This window comes from Heterodontus francisci, chromosome 29 (assembly GCF_036365525.1).
Source record: "Heterodontus francisci isolate sHetFra1 chromosome 29, sHetFra1.hap1, whole genome shotgun sequence".
Taxonomy (NCBI): domain Eukaryota; kingdom Metazoa; phylum Chordata; class Chondrichthyes; order Heterodontiformes; family Heterodontidae; genus Heterodontus; species Heterodontus francisci.
This window is the reverse complement of record NC_090399.1, coordinates 70,674,760-70,697,661: the sequence shown is the minus strand read 5'-3', so window position 1 is coordinate 70,697,661 and position 22,902 is coordinate 70,674,760.

Below are 22,902 nucleotides of genomic sequence, written 5' to 3'. Positions count from 1 at the left end.
CTTTATTACTTTAAACTCTGAGTGAGTCTACAATCCCTCCCAGTGAAATTGTTAATCAGACAATACACTCACATCTTTCTTTATCACTTTTTTACTGTAAATTCTGAGTGAGTCTACAATCCCTCCCAGTGCAATTGTTAACCAGACAATACAATCACATCTTTCTTTATCACTTTATTACTGTAAACTCTGAGTGAGTCTACAATCCCTCCCAGTGCAATTGTTAACCAGACAATACACTCACATCTTTCTTTATCACTTTTTTACTGTAAACTCTGAGCGAGTCTACAATCCCTCCCAGTGCAATTGTTAATCAGACAATACACTCACATCTTTCTTTATCACTTTTTTACTGTAAACTCTGAGCGAGTCTACAATCCCTCCCAGTGCAATTGTTAACCAGACAATACACTCACAACTTTCTTTATCACTTTATTACTGTAAACTCAGAGTGAGTCGACAATCCCTCCCAGTGCAATTGTGAACCAGACAATACACTTACAACTTTCTTTATCACTTTATTACTGTAAACTCTGAGTGAGTCTACAATCCGTCCTTGTACAATTGTTAACCAGACAATACACTCACAACTTTCTTTATCACTTTATTACTGTAAACTCTGAGTGAGTCTACAATCCCTCCCATTGCAATTGTTAACCAGACAATACACTCACATCTTTCTTTATCACTTTATTACTGTAAACTCTGAGTGAGTCCACAATCCCTCCTTGTACAATTATTAACCAGACAATACACTCACAACTTTCTTTATCACTTTATTACTGTAAACTCTGAGTGAGTCTGCAATCCCTCCCAGTGCAACTGTTAACCAGACAATACACTCACATCTTTCTTTCTCACTTTTTTACTGTAAAATCTGAGTGAGTCCAGAATCCCTCCCAGTGCAATTGTTAATCAGACAATACACTCACAACTTTCTTTCTCACCTTTTTACTGTAAAATCTGAGTGAGTCTACAATCCCTCCCAGTGCAATTGTTAATCAGACAATACACTCACATCTTTCTTTATCACTTTATTACTTTAAACTCTGAATGAGTCTACAATCCCTCCCAGTGAAATTGTTAATCAGACAATACACTCACATCTTTCTTTATCACTTTATTACTGTAAACTCTGAGTGTGTCTACAATCCCTCCCAGTGCAATTGTTAACCAGACAATACACTCACATCTTTCTTTATCACTTTATTACTGTAAACTCTGAGTGAGTTTACAATCCCTCCCAGTGCAATTGTTAACCAGACAATACACTCACATCTTTCCTTATCCCTTTATTACTGTAAACTCTGAGTGAGTCTACAATCCCTCCCAGTGCAATTGTTAACCAGACAATACACTCACATCTTTCTTTATCACTTTATTACTGTAAACTCTGACTGAGTCTGCAATCCCTCCCAGTGCAATTGTTAACCAGTCAATACACTCACATCTTTCTTTATCACTCGATTACTGTAAACTCTGAGTGAGTCTACAATCCCTCCTTTTACAATTGTTAACCAGACAATACACTCACAACTTTCTTTATCACTTTATTACTGTAAACTCTGAGTGAGTCGACAATCCCTCCCAGTGCAATTGTTAACCAGACAATACACTCACAACTTTCTTTATCACTTTATTACTGTAAACTCTGAGTGAGTCTACAATCCCTCCTTGTACAATTGTTAACCAGACAATACACTCACAACTTTCTTTATCACTTTATTACTGTAAATTCTGAGTGAGTCCACAATCCCTCCCAGTGCAATTGTTAACCAGACAATACACTCACATCTTTCTTTATCATTTTATTACTGTAAACTCTGAGTGAGTCTACAATCCCTCCTTGTACAATTATTAACCAGACAATACACTCACAACTTTCTTTATCACTTTATTACTGTAAACTCTGAGTGAGTCTACAATCTCTCCTTGTACAATTATTAACCAGACAATACACTCACAACTTTCTTTGTCACTTTATTCCTGTAAACTCAGAGTGAGTCGACAATCCCTCCCAGTGCAATTGTGAACCAGACAATACACTCACATCTTTCTTTATCACTTTCTTACTGTAAACTCTGAGTGAGTCTCCAATCCCTCCCAGTGCAATTGTTAACCAGACAATACACTCACATCTTTCTTTATCACTTTATTACTGTAAACTCTGAGTGAGTCTGCAATCCCTCCCAGTGCAATTGTTAACCAGTCAATACACTCACATCTTTCTTTATCACTCGATTACTGTAAACTCTGAGTGAGTCTACAATCCCTCCTTTTACAATTGTTAACCAGACAATACACTCACAACTTTCTTTATCACTTTACTACTGTAAACTCTGAGTGAGTCGACAATCCCTCCCAGTGCAATTGTTAACCAGACAATACACTCACAACTTTCTTTATCACTTTATTACTGTAAACTCTGAGTGAGTCTACAATCCCTCCTTGTACAATTGTTAACCAGACAATACACTCACAACTTTCTTTATCACTTTATTACTGTAAACTCTGAGTGAGTCCACAATCCCTCCCAGTGCAATTGTTAACCAGACAATACACTCACATCTTTCTTTATCATTTTATTACTGTAAACTCTGAGTGAGTCTACAATCCCTCCTTGTACAATTATTAACCAGACAATACACTCACAACTTTCTTTATCACTTTATTACTGTAAACTCTGAGTGAGTCTACAATCCCTCCCAGTGCAATTGTTAACCAGACAATACACTCACAACTTTCTTTATCACTTTATTAATGTAAACTCTGAGTGAGTCTACAATCCCTCCTTGAACAATTGTTAACCAGACAATACACTCACAACTTTCTTTATCACTTTATTACTGTAAACTCTGAGTGAGTCTACAATCCCTCCTTGAACAATTGTTAACCAGACAATACACTCACAACTTTCTTTATCACTTTATTACTGTAAACTCTGAGTGAGTCTACAATCCCTCCTAGTGCAATTGTTAACCAGACAATACACTCACATCTTTCTTTATCACTTTATTACTGTAAACTCTGAGTGAGTCTGCAATCCATCCCAGTGCAATTGTTAACCAGACAATACACTCACATCTTTCTTTCTCACTTTTTTACTGTAAACTCTGAGTGAGTCTACAATCCCTCCTAGTGCAATTGTTAACCAGACAATACACTCACATCTTTCTTTATCACTTTATTACTTTAAACTCTGAGTGAGTCTACAATCCCTCCCAGTGAAATTGTTAATCAGACAATACACTCACATCTTTCTTTATCACTTTTTTACTGTAAATTCTGAGTGAGTCTACAATCCCTCCCAGTGCAATTGTTAACCAGACAATACAATCACATCTTTCTTTATCACTTTATTACTGTAAACTCTGAGTGAGTCTACAATCCCTCCCAGTGCAATTGTTAACCAGACAATACACTCACATCTTTCTTTATCACTTTTTTACTGTAAACTCTGAGCGAGTCTACAATCCCTCCCAGTGCAATTGTTAATCAGACAATACACTCACATCTTTCTTTATCACTTTTTTCCTGTAAACTCTGAGCGAGTCTACAATCCCTCCCAGTGCAATTGTTAACCAGACAATACACTCACAACTTTCTTTATCACTTTATTACTGTAAACTCAGAGTGAGTCGACAATCCCTCCCAGTGCAATTGTGAACCAGACAATACACTTACAACTTTCTTTATCACTTTATTACTGTAAACTCTGAGTGAGTCTACAATCCGTCCTTGTACAATTGTTAACCAGACAATACACTCACAACTTTCTTTATCACTTTATTACTGTAAACTCTGAGTGAGTCTACAATCCCTCCCATTGCAATTGTTAACCGGACAATACACTCACATCTTTCTTTATCACTTTATTACTGTAAACTCTGAGTGAGTCCACAATCCCTCCTTGTACAATTATTAACCAGACAATACACTCACAACTTTCTTTATCACTTTATTACTGTAAACTCTGAGTGAGTCTGCAATCCCTCCCAGTGCAACTGTTAACCAGACAATACACTCACATCTTTCTTTCTCACTTTTTTACTGTAAAATCTGAGTGAGTCCAGAATCCCTCCCAGTGCAATTGTTAATCAGACAATACACTCACAACTTTCTTTCTCACCTTTTTACTGTAAAATCTGAGTGAGTCTACAATCCCTCCCAGTGCAATTGTTAATCAGACAATACACTCACATCTTTCTTTATCACTTCATTACTTTAAACTCTGAATGAGTCTACAATCCCTCCCAGTGAAATTGTTAATCAGACAATACACTCACATCTTTCTTTATCACTTTATTACTGTAAACTCTGAGTGAGTCTGCAATCCCTCCCAGTGCAACTGTTAACCAGACAATACACTCACATCTTTCTTTCTCACTTTTTTACTGTAAAATCTGAGTGAGTCCAGAATCCCTCCCAGTGCAATTGTTAATCAGACAATACACTCACAACTTTCTTTCTCACCTTTTTACTGTAAAATCTGAGTGAGTCTACAATCCCTCCCAGTGCAATTGTTAATCAGACAATACACTCACATCTTTCTTTATCACTTCATTACTTTAAACTCTGAATGAGTCTACAATCCCTCCCAGTGAAATTGTTAATCAGACAATACACTCACATCTTTCTTTATCACTTTATTACTGTAAACTCTGAGTGAGTCTACAATCCCTCCCAGTGCAATTGTTAACCAGACAATACACTCACATCTTTCTTTATCACTTTATTACTGTAAACTCTGAGTGAGTTTACAATCCCTCCCAGTGCAATTGTTAACCAGACAATACACTCACATCTTTCCTTATCCCTTTATTACTGTAAACTCTGAGTGAGTCTACAATCCCTCCCAGTGCAATTGTTAACCAGACAATACACTCACATCTTTCTTTATCACTTTATTACTGTAAACTCAGAGTGAGTCTGCAATCCCTCCCAGTGCAATTGTTAACCAGTCAATACACTCACATCTTTCTTTATCACTCGATTACTGTAAACTCTGAGTGAGTCCACAATCCCTCCCAGTGCAATTGTTAACCAGACAATACACTCACATCTTTCTTTATCACTTTGTTGCTGTGAACTCTGAGTGAGTCTACAATCCCTCCTTGTACAATTGTTAACCAGACAATACACTCACAACTTTCTTTATCACTTTATTACTGTAAACTCTGAGTGAGTCTACAATCCCTCCCAGTGCAATTGTTAACCAGACAATACACTCACAACTTTCTTTATCACTTTATTACTGTAAACTCTGAGTGAGTCTACAATCCCTCCTTGTACAATTGTTAACCAGACAATACACTCACAACTTTCTTTATCACTTTATTACTGTAAACTCTGAGTGAGTCTACAATCCCTCCCAGTGCAATTGTTAACCAGACAATACACTTAGAACTTTCTTTATCACTTTATTACTGTAAACTCAGAGTGAGTCGACAATCCCTCCCAGTGCAATTGTGAACCAGACAATACACTCACATCTTTCTTTATCACTTTATTGCAGTAAACTCTGAGTGAGTCTACAATCCCTCCTAGTGCAATTGTTAACCAGACAATACACTCACATCATTCTTTATCACTTTATTACTGTAAACTCTGAGTGAGTCTACAATCCCTCCCAGTGCAATTGTTAATCAGACAATACACTCACATCTTCCTTTATCACTTTTTTACTGTAAATTCTGAGTGAGTCCACAATCCCTCCCAGTGCAATTGTTAACCAGACAATACACTCACATCTTTCTTTGTCACTTTATTACTGTAAACTCTGAGTGAGTCTACAATCCCTCCTAGTGCAATTGTTAACCAGACAATACACTCACATCTTTCTTTATCACTTTATTACTGTAAACTCTGAGTGAGTCTACAATCCCTCCCAGTGCAATTGTTAACCAGACAATACACTCACAACTTTCTTTTTCACTTTATTACTGTAAACTCTGAGTGAGTCTACAATCCCTCCCAGTGCAATTGTTAACCAGACAATACACTCACAACTTTCTTTATCACTTTATTACTGTAAACTCAGAGTGAGTCGACAATCCCTCCCAGTGCAATTGTGAACCAGACAATACACTCACATCTTTCTTTATCACTTTCTTACTGTAAACTCTGAGTGAGTCTGCAATCCCTCCCAGTGGAATTGTTAACCAGACAACACACTCACATCTTTCTTTGTCACTTTATTACTGTAAACTCTGAGTGAGTCTACAATCCCTCCCAGTGCAATTGTTAACCAGACAATACACTCACATCTTTCTTTATCACTTTATTACTGTAAACTCTGAGTGAGTCTACAATCCCTCCCAGTGCAATTGTTAACCAGACAATACACTCACATCTTTCTTTATCACTTTATTACTGTAAACTCTGAGTGAGTCTCCAATCCCTCCCAGTGCAATTGTTAACCAGTCAATACACTCACATCTTTCTTTATCACTTTATTACTGTAAACTCTGAGTGTGTCTGCAATCCCTCCCAGTGCAATTGTTAACCAGTCAATACACTCACATCTTTCTTTATCACTCGATTACTGTAAACTCTGAGTGAGTCTACAATCCCTCCTTTTACAATTGTTAACCAGACAATACACTCACAACTTTCTTTATCACTTTATTACTGTAAACTCTGAGTGAGTCTACAATCCCTCCTTTTACAATTGTTAACCAGACAATACACTCACAACTTTCTTTATCACTTTATTACTGTAAACTCTGAGTGAGTCGACAATCCCTCCCAGTGCAATTGTTAACCAGACAATACACTCACAACTTTCTTTATCACTTTATTAGTGTAAACTCTGAGTGAGTCTACAATCCCTCCTTGTACAATTGTTAACCAGACAATACACTCACAACTTTCTTTATCACTTTATTACTGTAAACTCTGAGTGAGTCCACAATCCCTCCCAGTGCAATTGTTAACCAGACAATACACTCACATCTTTCTTTATCATTTTATTACTGTAAACTCTGAGTGAGTCTACAATCCCTCCTTGTACAATTATTAACCAGACAATACACTCACAACTTTCTTTATCACTTTATTACTGTAAACTCTGAGTGAGTCGACAATCCCTCCCAGTGCAATTGTTAACCAGACAATACACTCACAACTTTCTTTATCACTTTATTACTGTAAACTCTGAGTGAGTCTACAATCCCTCCTTGTACAATTGTTAACCAGACAATACACTCACAACTTTCTTTATCACTTTATTACTGTAAACTCTGAGTGAGTCTACAATCCCTCCCAGTGCAATTGTTAACCAGACAATACACTTAGAACTTTCTTTATCACTTTATTACTGTAAACTCAGAGTGAGTCGACAATCCCTCCCAGTGCAATTGTGAACCAGACAATACACTCACATCTTTCTTTATCACTTTATTGCAGTAAACTCTGAGTGAGTCTACAATCACTCCTAGTGCAATTGTTAACCAGACAATACACTCACATCTTTCTTTATCACTTTATTACTGTAAACTCTGAGTGAGTCTACAATCCCTCCCAGTGCAATTGTTAATCAGACAATACACTCACATCTTCCTTTATCACTTTTTTACTGTAAATTCTGAGTGAGTCCACAATCCCTCCCAGTGCAATTGTTAACCAGACAATACACTCACATCTTTCTTGTTCACTTTATTACTGTAAACTCTGAGTGAGTCTACAATCCCTCCCAGTGCAATTGTTAACCAGACAATACATTCACATCTTTCTTTATCACTTTATTACTGTAAACTATGAGTGAGTCTACAATCCCTCCTAGTGCAATTGTTAACCAGACAATACACTCACATCTTTCTGTATCACTTTATTACTGTAAACTCTGAGTGAGTCTACAATCCCTCCAAGTGCAATTGTTAACCAGACAATACACTCACAACTTTCTTTATCACTTTATTACTGTAAACTCTGAGTGAGTCTACAATCCCTCCCAGTGCAATTGTTAACCAGACAATACACTCACAACTTTCTTTATCACATTATTACTGTAAACTCAGAGTGAGTCGACAATCCCTCCCAGTGCAATTGTGAACCAGACAATACACTCACATCTTTCTTTATCACTTTCTTACTGTAAACTCTGAGTGAGTCTGCAATCCCTCCCAGTGCAATTGTTAACCAGACAATACACTCACATCTTTCTTTATCACTTTATTACTGTAAACTCTGAGTGAGTCTACAATCCCTCCCAGTGCAATTGTTAACCAGACAATACACTCACATCTTTCTTTATCACTTTATTACTGTAAACTCTGAGTGAGTCTACAATCCCTCCCAGTGCAATTGTTAACCAGACAATACACTCACATCTTTCTTTATCACTTTATTACTGTAAACTCTGAGTGAGTCTACAATCCCTCCCAGTGCAATTGTTAACCAGACAATACACTCACATCTTTCTTTATCACTTTATTACTGTAAACTCTGAGTGAGTCTACAATCCCTCCCAGTGCAATTGTTAATCAGACAATACACTCACATCTTTCTTTATCACTTTATTACTGTAAACTCTGAGTGAGTCTACAATCCCTCCCAGTGCAATTGTTAACCAGACAATACACTCACATCTTTCTTTATCCCTTTATGACTGTAAACTCTGAGTGAGTCTCCAATCCCTCCCAGTGCAATTGTTAACCAGTCAATACACTCACATCTTTCTTTATCACTCGATTACTGTAAACTCTGAGTGAGTCTACAATCCCTCCTTTTACAATTGTTAACCAGACAATACACTCACAACTTTCTTTATCACTTTATTACTGTAAACTCTGAGTGAGTCTACAATCCCTCCTTTTACAATTGTTAACCAGACAATACACTCACAACTTTCTTTATCACTTTATTACTGTAAACTCTGAGTGAGTCGACAATCCCTCCTTGTACAATTGTTAACCAGACAATACACTCACAACTTTCTTTATCACTTTATTACTGTAAACTCTGAGTGAGTCTACAATCCCTCCCAGTGCAATTGTTAACCAGACAATACACTCACAACTTTCTTTATCACTTTATTACTGTAAACTCTGAGTGAGTCTACAATCCCTCCTTGTACAATTGTTAACCAGACAATACACTCACAACTTTCTTTATCACTTTATTACTGTAAACTCTGAGTGAGTCTACAATCCCTCCCAGTGCAATTGTTAACCAGACAATACACTTAGAACTTTCTTTATCACTTTATTACTGTAAACTCTGAGTGAGTCTACAATCCCTCCCAGTGCAATTGTTAACCAGACAATACACTCACATCTTTCTTTATCACTTTATTACTGTAAACTCTGAGTGAGTCTACAATCCCTCCCAGTGCAATTGTTAACCAGACAATACACTCACATCTTTCTTTATCACTTTATTACTGTAAACTCTGAGTGAGTCTACAATCCCTCCCAGTGCAATTGTTAACCAGACAATACACTCACATCTTTCTTTATCACTTTATTACTGTAAACTCTGAGTGAGTCTACAATCCCTCCCAGTGCAATTGTTAATCAGACAATACACTCACATCTTTCTTTATCACTTTATTACTGTAAACTCTGAGTGAGTCTACAATCCCTCCCAGTGCAATTGTTAACCAGACAATACACTCACATCTTTCTTTATCCCTTTATGACTGTAAACTCTGAGTGAGTCTCCAATCCCTCCCAGTGCAATTGTTAACCAGTCAATACACTCACATCTTTCTTTATCACTCGATTACTGTAAACTCTGAGTGAGTCTACAATCCCTCCTTTTACAATTGTTAACCAGACAATACACTCACAACTTTCTTTATCACTTTATTACTGTAAACTCTGAGTGAGTCTACAATCCCTCCTTTTACAATTGTTAACCAGACAATACACTCACAACTTTCTTTATCACTTTATTACTGTAAACTCTGAGTGAGTCGACAATCCCTCCTTGTACAATTGTTAACCAGACAATACACTCACAACTTTCTTTATCACTTTATTACTGTAAACTCTGAGTGAGTCTACAATCCCTCCCAGTGCAATTGTTAACCAGACAATACACTCACAACTTTCTTTATCACTTTATTACTGTAAACTCTGAGTGAGTCTACAATCCCTCCTTGTACAATTGTTAACCAGACAATACACTCACAACTTTCTTTATCACTTTATTACTGTAAACTCTGAGTGAGTCTACAATCCCTCCCAGTGCAATTGTTAACCAGACAATACACTTAGAACTTTCTTTATCACTTTATTACTGTAAACTCAGAGTGAGTCGACAATCCCTCCCAGTGCAATTGTGAACCAGACAATACACTCACATCTTTCTTTATCACTTTATTGCAGTAAACTCTGAGTGAGTCTACAATCCCTCCTAGTGCAATTGTTAACCAGACAATACACTCACATCTTTCTTTATCACTTTATTACTGTAAACTCTGAGTGAGTCTACAATCCCTCCCAGTGCAATTGTTAATCAGACAATACACTCACATCTTCCTTTATCACTTTTTTACTGTAAATTCTGAGTGAGTCCACAATCCCTCCCAGTGCAATTGTTAACCAGACAATACACTCACATCTTTCTTTGTCACTTTATTACTGTAAACTCTGAGTGAGTCTACAATCCCTCCTAGTGCAATTGTTAACCAGACAATACACTCACATCTTTCTTTATCACTTTATTACTGTAAACTCTGAGTGAGTCTACAATCCCTCCCAGTGCAATTGTTAATCAGACAATACACTCACATCTTTCTTTATCACTTTATTACTGTAAACTCTGAGTGAGTCTACAATCCCTCCCAGTGCAATTGTTAACCAGACAATACACTCACATCTTTCTTTATCCCTTTATGACTGTAAACTCTGAGTGAGTCTCCAATCCCTCCCAGTGCAATTGTTAACCAGTCAATACACTCACATCTTTCTTTATCACTCGATTACTGTAAACTCTGAGTGAGTCTACAATCCCTCCTTTTACAATTGTTAACCAGACAATACACTCACAACTTTCTTTATCACTTTATTACTGTAAACTCTGAGTGAGTCTACAATCCCTCCTTTTACAATTGTTAACCAGACAATACACTCACAACTTTCTTTATCACTTTATTACTGTAAACTCTGAGTGAGTCGACAATCCCTCCTTGTACAATTGTTAACCAGACAATACACTCACAACTTTCTTTATCACTTTATTACTGTAAACTCTGAGTGAGTCTACAATCCCTCCCAGTGCAATTGTTAACCAGACAATACACTCACAACTTTCTTTATCACTTTATTACTGTAAACTCTGAGTGAGTCTACAATCCCTCCTTGTACAATTGTTAACCAGACAATACACTCACAACTTTCTTTATCACTTTATTACTGTAAACTCTGAGTGAGTCTACAATCCCTCCCAGTGCAATTGTTAACCAGACAATACACTTAGAACTTTCTTTATCACTTTATTACTGTAAACTCAGAGTGAGTCGACAATCCCTCCCAGTGCAATTGTGAACCAGACAATACACTCACATCTTTCTTTATCACTTTATTGCAGTAAACTCTGAGTGAGTCTACAATCCCTCCTAGTGCAATTGTTAACCAGACAATACACTCACATCTTTCTTTATCACTTTATTACTGTAAACTCTGAGTGAGTCTACAATCCCTCCCAGTGCAATTGTTAATCAGACAATACACTCACATCTTCCTTTATCACTTTTTTACTGTAAATTCTGAGTGAGTCCACAATCCCTCCCAGTGCAATTGTTAACCAGACAATACACTCACATCTTTCTTTGTCACTTTATTACTGTAAACTCTGAGTGAGTCTACAATCCCTCCTAGTGCAATTGTTAACCAGACAATACACTCACATCTTTCTTTATCACTTTATTACTGTAAACTCTGAGTGAGTCTCCAATCCCTCCCAGTGCAATTGTTAACCAGTCAATACACTCACATCTTTCTTTATCACTCGATTACTGTAAACTCTGAGTGAGTCTACAATCCCTCCTTTTACAATTGTTAACCAGACAATACACTCACAACTTTCTTTATCACTTTATTACTGTAAACTCTGAGTGAGTCTACAATCCCTCCTTTTACAATTGTTAACCAGACAATACACTCACAACTTTCTTTATCACTTTATTACTGTAAACTCTGAGTGAGTCGACAATCCCTCCTTGTACAATTGTTAACCAGACAATACACTCACAACTTTCTTTATCACTTTATTACTGTAAACTCTGAGTGAGTCTACAATCCCTCCCAGTGCAATTGTTAACCAGACAATACACTCACAACTTTCTTTATCACTTTATTACTGTAAACTCTGAGTGAGTCTACAATCCCTCCCAGTGCAATTGTTAACCAGACAATACACTCACATCTTTCTTTATCACTTTATTACTGTAAACTCTGAGTGAGTCTACAATCCCTCCTTGTACAATTGTTAACCAGACAATACACTCAGTACTTTCATTATCACTTTATTACTGTAAACTCTGAGTGAGTCGACAATCCCTCCCAGTGCACTTGTTAACCAGACAATGCACTCACAACTTTCTTTATCACTTTATTACTGTAAACTCTGAGTGAGTCTACAATCCCTCCTTGTACAATTGTTAACCAGACAATACCTTCACAACTTTCTTTATCAATTTATTACTGTAAACTCTGAGTGAGTCTACAATCCCTCCTTGTACAATTATTAACCAGACAATACACTCACAACATTCTTTATCACTTTATTACTGTAAACTCTGAGTGAGTCTACAATCCCTCCCAGTGCAATTGTTAACCAGACAATACACTCACATCTTTATTTATCACTTTATTACTGTAAACTCTGAGTGAGTCTACAATCCCTCCTTGTACAATTGTTAACCAGACAATACACTCACAACTTTCTTTATCTCTTTATTACTGTAAACTCTGAGTGAGTCTACAATCCCTCCCAGTGCAATTGTTAACCAGACAATACACTTAGAACTTTCTTTATCACTTTATTACTGTAAACTCAGAGTGAGTCGACAATCCCTCCCAGTGCAATTGTGAACCAGACAATACACTCACATCTTTCTTTATCACTTTATTGCAGTAAACTCTGAGTGAGTCTACAATCCCTCCTAGTGCAATTGTTAACCAGACAATACACTCACATCTTTCTTTATCACTTTATTACTGTAAACTCTGAGTGAGTCTACAATCCCTCCCAGTGCAATTGTTAATCAGACAATACACTCACATCTTCCTTTATCACTTTTTTACTGTAAATTCTGAGTGAGTCCACAATCCCTCCCAGTGCAATTGTTAACCAGACAATACACTCACATCTTTCTTTGTCACTTTATTACTGTAAACTCTGAGTGAGTCTACAATCCCTCCTAGTGCAATTGTTAACCAGACAATACACTCACATCTTTCTTTATCACTTTATTACTGTAAACTCTGAGTGAGTCTACAATCCCTCCCAGTGCAATTGTTAACCAGACAATACACTCACAACTTTCTTTATCACTTTATTACTGTAAACTCAGAGTGAGTCGACAATCCCTCCCAGTGCAATTGTGAACCAGACAATACACTCACATCTTTCTTTATCACTTTCTTACTGTAAACTCTGAGTGAGTCTGCAATCCCTCCCAGTGGAATTGTTAACCAGACAACACACTCACATCTTTCTTTGTCACTTTATTACTGTAAACTCTGAGTGAGTCTACAATCCCTCCCAGTGCAATTGTTAACCAGACAATACACTCACATCTTTCTTTATCACTTTATTACTGTAAACTCTGAGTGAGTCTACAATCCCTCCCAGTGCAATTGTTAACCAGACAATACACTCACATCTTTCTTTATCACTTTATTACTGTAAACTCTGAGTGAGTCTCCAATCCCTCCCAGTGCAATTGTTAACCAGTCAATACACTCACATCTTTCTTTATCACTTTATTACTGTAAACTCTGAGTGATTCTGCAATCCCTCCCAGTGCAATTGTTAACCAGTCAATACACTCACATCTTTCTTTATCACTCGATTACTGTAAACTCTGAGTGAGTCTACAATCCCTCCTTTTACAATTGTTAACCAGACAATACACTCACAACTTTCTTTATCACTTTATGACTGTAAACTCTGAGTGAGTCTACAATCCCTCCTTTTACAATTGTTAACCAGACAATACACTCACAACTTTCTTTATCACTTTATTACTGTAAACTCTGAGTGAGTCGACAATCCCTCCCAGTGCAATTGTTAACCAGACAATACAGTCACAACTTTCTTTATCACTTTATTAGTGTAAACTCTGAGTGAGTCTACAATCCCTCCTTGTACAATTGTTAACCAGACAATACACTCACAACTTTCTTTATCACTTTATTACTGTAAACTCTGAGTGAGTCCACAATCCCTCCCAGTGCAATTGTTAACCAGACAATACACTCACATCTTTCTTTATCATTTTATTACTTTAAACTCTGAGTGAGTCTACAATCCCTCCTTGTACAATTATTAACCAGACAATACACTCACAACTTTCTTTATCACTTTATTACTGTAAACTCTGAGTGAGTCGACAATCCCTCCCAGTGCAATTGTTAACCAGACAATACACTCACAACTTTCTTTATCACTTTATTACTGTAAACTCTGAGTGAGTCTACAATCCCTCCTTGTACAATTGTTAACCAGACAATACACTCACAACTTTCTTTATCACTTTATTACTGTAAACTCTGAGTGAGTCTACAATCCCTCCCAGTGCAATTGTTAACCAGACAATACACTTAGAACTTTCTTTATCACTTTATTACTGTAAACTCAGAGTGAGTCGACAATCCCTCCCAGTGCAAATGTGAACCAGACAATACACTCACATCTTTCTTTATCACTTTATTGCAGTAAACTCTGAGTGAGTCTACAATCCCTCCTAGTGCAATTGTTAACCAGACAATACACTCACATCTTTCTTTATCACTTTATTACTGTAAACTCTGAGTGAGTCTACAATCCCTCCCAGTGCAATTGTTAATCAGACAATACACTCACATCTTCCTTTATCACTTTTTTACTGTAAATTCTGAGTGAGTCCACAATCCCTCCCAGTGCAATTGTTAACCAGACAATACACTCACATCTTTCTTGTTCACTTTATTACTGTAAACTCTGAGTGAGTCTACAATCCCTCCCAGTGCAATTGTTAACCAGACAATACATTCACATCTTTCTTTATCACTTTATTACTGTAAACTATGAGTGAGTCTACAATCCCTCCTAGTGCAATTGTTAACCAGACAATACACTCACATCTTTCTTTATCACTTTATTACTGTAAACTCTGAGTGAGTCTACAATCCCTCCCAGTGCAATTGTTAACCAGACAATACACTCACAACTTTCTTTATCACTTTATTACTGTAAACTCTGAGTGAGTCTACAATCCCTCCCAGTGCAATTGTTAACCAGACAATACACTCACAACTTTCTTTATCACTTTATTACTGTAAACTCAGAGTGAGTCGACAATCCCTCCCAGTGCAATTGTGAACCAGACAATACACTCATATCTTTCTTAATCACTTTCTTACTGTAAACTCTGAGTGAGTCTGCAATCCCTCCCAGTGCAATTGTTAACCAGACAATACACTCACATCTTTCTTTATCACTTTATTACTGTAAACTCTGAGTGAGTCTACAATCCCTCCCAGTGCAATTGTTAACCAGACAATACACTCACATCTTTCTTTATCACTTTATTACTGTAAACTCTGAGTGAGTCTGCAATCCCTCCCAGTGCAATTGTTAAGCAGACAATACACTCACATCTTTCTTTATCACTTTATTACTGTAAACTCTGAGTGAGTCTACAATCCCTCCCAGTGCAATTGTTATCCAGACAATACACTCACATCTTTCTTTATCACTTTATTACTGTAAACTCTGAGTGAGTCTACAATCCCTCCCAGTGCAATTGTTAACCAGACAATACACTCACATCTTTCTTTATCACTTTATTACTGTAAACTCTGAGTGAGTCTACAATCCCTCCCAGTGCAATTGTTAACCAGACAATACACTCACATCTTTCTTTATCACTTTATTACTGTAAACTCTGAGTGAGTCTACAATCCCTCCCAGTGCAATTGTTAACCAGACAATACACTCACATCTTTCTTTATCCCTTTATGACTGTAAACTCTGAGTGAGTCTCCAATTCCTCCCAGTGCAATTGTTAACCAGACAATACACTCACATCTTTCTTTATCACTTTATTACTGTAAACTCTGAGTGAGTCTGCAATCCCTCCCAGTGCAATTGTTAACCAGTCAATACACTCACATCTTTCTTTATCACTCGATTACTGTAAACTCTGAGTGAGTCTACAATCCCTCCTTTTACAATTGTTAAGCAGACAATACACTCACAACTTTCTTTATCACTTTATTACTGTAAACTCTGAGTGAGTCTACAATCCCTCCTTTTACAATTGTTAACCAGACAATACTCTCACAACTTTCTTTATCACTTTATTACTGTAAACTCTGAGTGAGTCTACAATCCCTCCTTGTACAATTGTTAACCAGACAATACACTCACAACTTTCTTTATCACTTTATTACTGTAAATTCTGAGTGAGTCCACAATCCCTCCCAGTGCAATTGTTAACCAGACAATACACTCACATCTTTCTTTATCATTTTATTACTGTAAACTCTGAGTGAGTCTACAATCCCTCCTTGTACAATTATTAACCAGACAATACACTCACAACCTTCTTTATCACTTTATTACTGTAAACCCTGAGTGAGTCTACAATCCCTCCCAGTGCAATTGTTAACCAGACAATACACTCACAACTTTCTTTATCACTTTATTAGTGTAAACTCTGAGTGAGTCTACAATCCCTCCTTGAACAATTGTTAACCAGACAATACACTCACAACTTTCTTTATCACTTTATTACTGTAAATTCTGAGTGAGTCTACAATCTCTCCTTGTACAATTATTAACCAGACAATACACTCACAACTTTCTTTGTCACTTTATTACTGTAAACTCTGAGTGAGTCTACAATCCCTCCTAGTGCAATTGTTAACCAGACAATACACTCACATCTTTCTTTATCACTTTATTACTGTAAACTCTGAGTGAGTCTGCAATCCATCCCAGTGCAATTGTTAACCAGACAATACACTCACATCTTTCTTTCTCACTTTTTTACTGTAAACTCTGAGTGAGTCTACAATCCCTCCCAGTGCAATTGTTAATCTGACAATAAACTCACATCTTTCTTTATCACTTTATTACTTTAAACTCTGAGTGAGTCTACAATCCCTCCCAGTGAAATTGTTAATCAGACAATACACTCACATCTTCCTTTATCACTTTTTTACTGTAAATTCTGAGTGAGTCTACAATCCCTCCCAGTGCAATTGTTAACCAGACAATACAATCACATCTTTCTTTATCACTTTATTACTGTAAACTCTGAGTGAGTCTACAAACCCTCCCAGTGCAATTGTTAACCAGACAATACACTCACATCTTTCTTTATCACTTTTTTACTGTAAACTCTGAGCGAGTCTACAATCCCTCCCAGTGCAATTGTTAATCAGACAATACACTCACATCTTTCTTTATCACTTTTTTACTGTAAACTCAGAGCGAGTCTACAATCCCTCCCAGTGCAATTGTTAACCAGACAATACACTCACAACTTTCTTTATCACTTTATTACTGTAAACTCAGAGTGAGTCGACAATCCCTCCCAGTGCAATTGTGAACCAGACAATACACTCACAACTTTCTTTATCACTTTATTACTGTAAACTCTGAGTGAGTCTACAATCCGTCCTTGTACAATTGTTAACCAGACAATACACTCACAACTTTCTTTATCACTTTATTACTGTAAACTCTGAGTGAGTCTACAATCCCTCCCATTGCAATTGTTAACCAGACAATACACTCACATCTTTCTTTATCACTTTATTACTGTAAACTCTGAGTGAGTCCACAATCCCTCCTTGTACAATTATTAACCAGACAATACACTCACAACTTTCTTTATCACTTTATTACTGTAAACTCTGAGTGAGTCTGCAATCCCTCCCAGTGCAACTGTTAACCAGACAATACACTCACATCTTTCTTTCTCACTTTTTTACTGTAAAATCTGAGTGAGTCCAGAATCCCTCCCAGTGCAATTGTTAATCAGACAATACACTCACATCTTTCTTTATCACCTTATTACTTTATACTCTGAATGAGTCTACAATCCCTCCCAGTGAAATTGTTAATCAGACAATACACTCACATCTTTCTTTATCACTTTATTACTGTAAACTCTGAGTGAGTCTACAATCCCTCCCAGTGCAATTGTTAACCAGACAATACACTCACATCTTTCTTTTTCACTTTATTACTGTAAACTCTGAGTGAGTTTACAATCCCTCCCAGTGCAATTGTTAACCAGACAATACACTCACATCTTTCCTTATCCCTTTATTACTGTAAACTCTGAGTGAGTCTACAATCCCTCCCAGTGCAATTGTTAACCAGACAATACACTCACATCTTTCTTTATCACTTTATTACTGTAAACTCAGAGTGAGTCTGCAATCCCTCCCAGTGCAATTGTTAACCAGTCAATACACTCACATCTTTCTTTATCACTCGATTACTGTAAACTCTGAGTGAGTCCACAATCCCTCCCAGTGCAATTGTTAACCAGACAATACACTCACATCTTTCTTTATCATTTTATTACTGTAAACTCTGAGTGAGTCTACAATCCCTCCTTGTACAATCATTAACCAGACAATACACTCACAACTTTCTTTATCACTTTATTACTGTAAACTCTGAGTGAGTCTACAATCCCTCCCAGTGCAATTGTTAACCAGACAATACACTCACAACTTTCTTTATCTCTTTATTAATGTAAACTCTGAGTGAGTCTACAATCCCTCCTTGAACAATTGTTAACCAGACAATACACTCGCAACTTTCTTTATCACTTTATTACTGTAAACTCTGAGTGAGTCTACAATCTCTCCTTGTACAATTATTAACCAGACAATACACTCACAACTTTCTTTGTCACTTTATTACTGTAAACTCTGAGTGAGTCTACAATCCCTCCTAGTGCAATTGTTAACCAGACAATACACTCAGATCTTTCTTTATCACTTTATTACTGTAAACTCTGAGTGAGTCTGCAATCCATCCCAAAGCAATTGTTAACCAGACAATACACTCACATCTTTCTTTCTCACTTTTTTACTGTAAACTCTGAGTGAGTCTACAATCCCTCCCAGTGCAATTGTTAATCAGACAATACACTCACATCTTTCTTTATCACTTTATTACTTTAAACTCTGAGTGAGTCTACAATCCCTCCCAGTGAAATTGTTAATCAGACAATACACTCACATCTTCCTTTATCACTTTTTTACTGTAAATTCTGAGTGAGTCTACAATCCCTCCCAGTGCAATTGTTAACCAGACAATACAATCACATCTTTCTTTATCACTTTATTACTGTAAACTCTGAGTGAGTCTACAATCCCTCCCAGTGCAAATGTTAACCAGACAATACACTCACATCTTTCTTTATCACTTTTTTACTGTAAACTCTGAGCGAGTCTACAATCCCTCCCAGTGCAATTGTTAATCAGACAATACACTCACATCTTTCTTTATCACTTTTTTACTGTAAACTCTGAGCGAGTCTACAATCCCTCCCAGTGCAATTGTTAACCAGACAATACACTCACAACTTTCTTTATCACTTTATTACTGTAAACTCAGAGTGAGTCGACAATCCCTCCCAGTGCAATTGTGAACCAGACAATACACTCACATCTTTCTTTATCACTTTCTTACTGTAAACTCTGAGTGAGTCTGCAATCCCTCCCAGTGCAATTGTTAACCAGACAATACACTCACATCTTTCTTTGTCACTTTATTACTGTAAACTCTGAGTGAGTCTACAATCCCTCCCAGTGCAATTGTTAACCAGACAATACACTCACATCTTTCTTTATCACTTTATTACTGTAAACTCTGAGTGAGTCTACAATCCCTCCCAGTGCAATTGTTAACCAGACACTACACTCACATCTTTCTTTATCACTTTATTACTGTAAACTCAGAGTGAGTCTGCAATCCCTCCCAGTGCAATTGTTAACCAGTCAATACACTCACATCTTTCTTTATCACTCGATTACTGTAAACTCTGAGTGAGTCTACAATCCCTCCTTGTACAATTGTTAACCAGACAATACACTCACATCTTTCTTTATCACTTTATTACTGAAAACTCTGAGTGAGTCGACAATCCCTCCCAGTGCAATTGTTAAACAGACAATACACTCATAACTTTCTTTATCACTTTATTACTGTAAACTCTGAGTGAGTCTACAATCCCTCCTTGTACAATTGTTAACCAGACAATACACTCACAACTTTCTTTATCACTTTATTACTGTAAACTCTGAGTGAGTCTACAATCCGTCCTTGTACAATTGTTAACCAGACAATACACTCACAACTTTCTTTATCACTTTATTACTGTAAACTCTGAGTGAGTCTACAATCCCTCCCAGTGCAATTGTTAACCAGACAATACACTCACATCTTTCTTTATCACTTTATTACTGTAAACTCTGAGTGAGTCCACAATCCCTCCTTGTACAATTATTAACCAGACAATACACTCACAACTTTCTTTATCACTTTATTACTGTAAACTCTGAGTGAGTCTGCAATCCCTCCCAGTGCAACTGTTAACCAGACAATACACTCACATCTTTCTTTCTCACTTTTTTACTGTAAAATCTGAGTGAGTCCAGAATCCCTCCCAGTGCAATTGTTAATCAGACAATACACTCACATCTTTCTTTATCACTTTATTACTTTAAACTCTGAATGAGTCTACAATCCCTCCCAGTGAAATTGTTAATCAGACAATACACTCACATCTTTCTTTATCACTTTATTACTGTAAACTCTGAGTGAGTCTACAATCCCTCCCAGTGCAATTGTTAACCAGACAATACACTCACATCTTTCTTTATCACTTTATTACTGTAAACTCTGAGTGACTTTACAATCCCTCCCAGTGCAATTGTTAACCAGACAATACACTCACATCTTTCCTTATCCCTTTATTACTGTAAACTCTGAGTGAGTCTACAATCCCTCCCAGTGCAATTGTTAACCAGACAATACACTCACATCTTTCTTTATCACTTTATTACTGTAAACTCAGAGTGAGTCTGCAATCCCTCCCAGTGCAATTGTTAACCAGTCAATACACTCACATCTTTCTTTATCACTCGATTACTGTAAACTCTGAGTGAGTCTACAATCCCTCCTTGTACAATTGTTAACCAGACAATACACTCACAACTTTCTTTATCACTTTATTACTGTAAACTCTGAGTGAGTCGACAATCCCTCCCAGTGCAATTGTTAACCAGACAATACACTCACAACTTTCTTTATCACTTTATTACTGTAAACTCTGAGTGAGTCTACAATCCCTCCTTGTACAATTGTTAACCAGACAATAAACTCACAACTTACTTTATCACTTTATTACTGTAAACTCTGAGTGAGTCTACAATCCCTCCCAGTGCAATTGTTAACCAGACAATACACTCACATCTTTCTTTATCACTTTATTACTGTAAACTCTGAGTGAGTCTACAATCCCTCCTTGTACAATTATTAACCAGACAATACACTCACAACTTTCTTTATCACTTTATTACTGTAAACTCTGAGTGAGTCTGCAATCCCTCCCAGTGCAATTGTTAACCAGACAATACACTCATATCTATCTTTCTCACTTTTTTACTGTAAAATCTGAGTGAGTCCACAATCCCTCCCAGTGCAATTGTTAACCAGACAATACACTCACATCTTCCTTTATCACTTTTTTACTGTAAATTCTGCGTGAGTCTACAATCCCTCCTTGTACAATTATTAACCAGACAATACACTCACAACTTTCTTTATCACTTTATTACTGTAAACTCTGAGTGAGTCTGCAATCCCTCCCAGTGCAATTGTTAACCAGACAATACACTTACATCTATCTTTCTCACTTTATTACTGTAAAATCTGAGTGAGTCCACAATCCATCCCAGTGCAATTGTTAACCAGACAATACACTCACATCTTCCTTTATCACTTTTTTACTGTAAACTCTGAGCGAGTCTACAATCCCTCCCATTGCAATTGTTAATCAGACAATACACTCACATCTTTCTTTATCACTTTATTACTGTAAACTCTGAGTGAGTCTACAATCCCTCCCATTGCAATTGTTAAACAGACAATACACTCACATCTTCCTTTATCACTTTTTTACTGTAAATTCTGAGTGAGTCTACAATCCCTCCCAGTGAAATTGTTAATCAGACAATACACTCACATCTTCCTTTATCACTTTTTTACTGTAAATTCTGAGTGAGTCTACAATCCATCCCAGTGCAATTGTTAACCAGACAATACACTCACATCTTCCTTTATCACTTTTTTACTGTAAAATCGGAGCGAGTCTACAATCCCTCCCAGTGCAATTGTTAATCAGACAATACACTCACATCTTTCTTTATCACTTTATTACTGTAAACTCTGAGTGAGTCTACAATCCCTCCCAGTGCAATTGTTAATCAGACAATACACTCACATCTTCCTTTATCACTTTTTTACTGTAAATTCTGAGTGAGTCTACAATCCATCCCAGTGCAATTGTTAACCAGACAATACACTCACATCTTCCTTTATCACTTTTTTACTGTAAACTCGGAGCGAGTCTACAATCCCTCCCAGTGCAATTGTTAATCAGACAATACACTCACATCTTCCTTTATCACTTTTTTACTGTAAACTCGGAGCGAG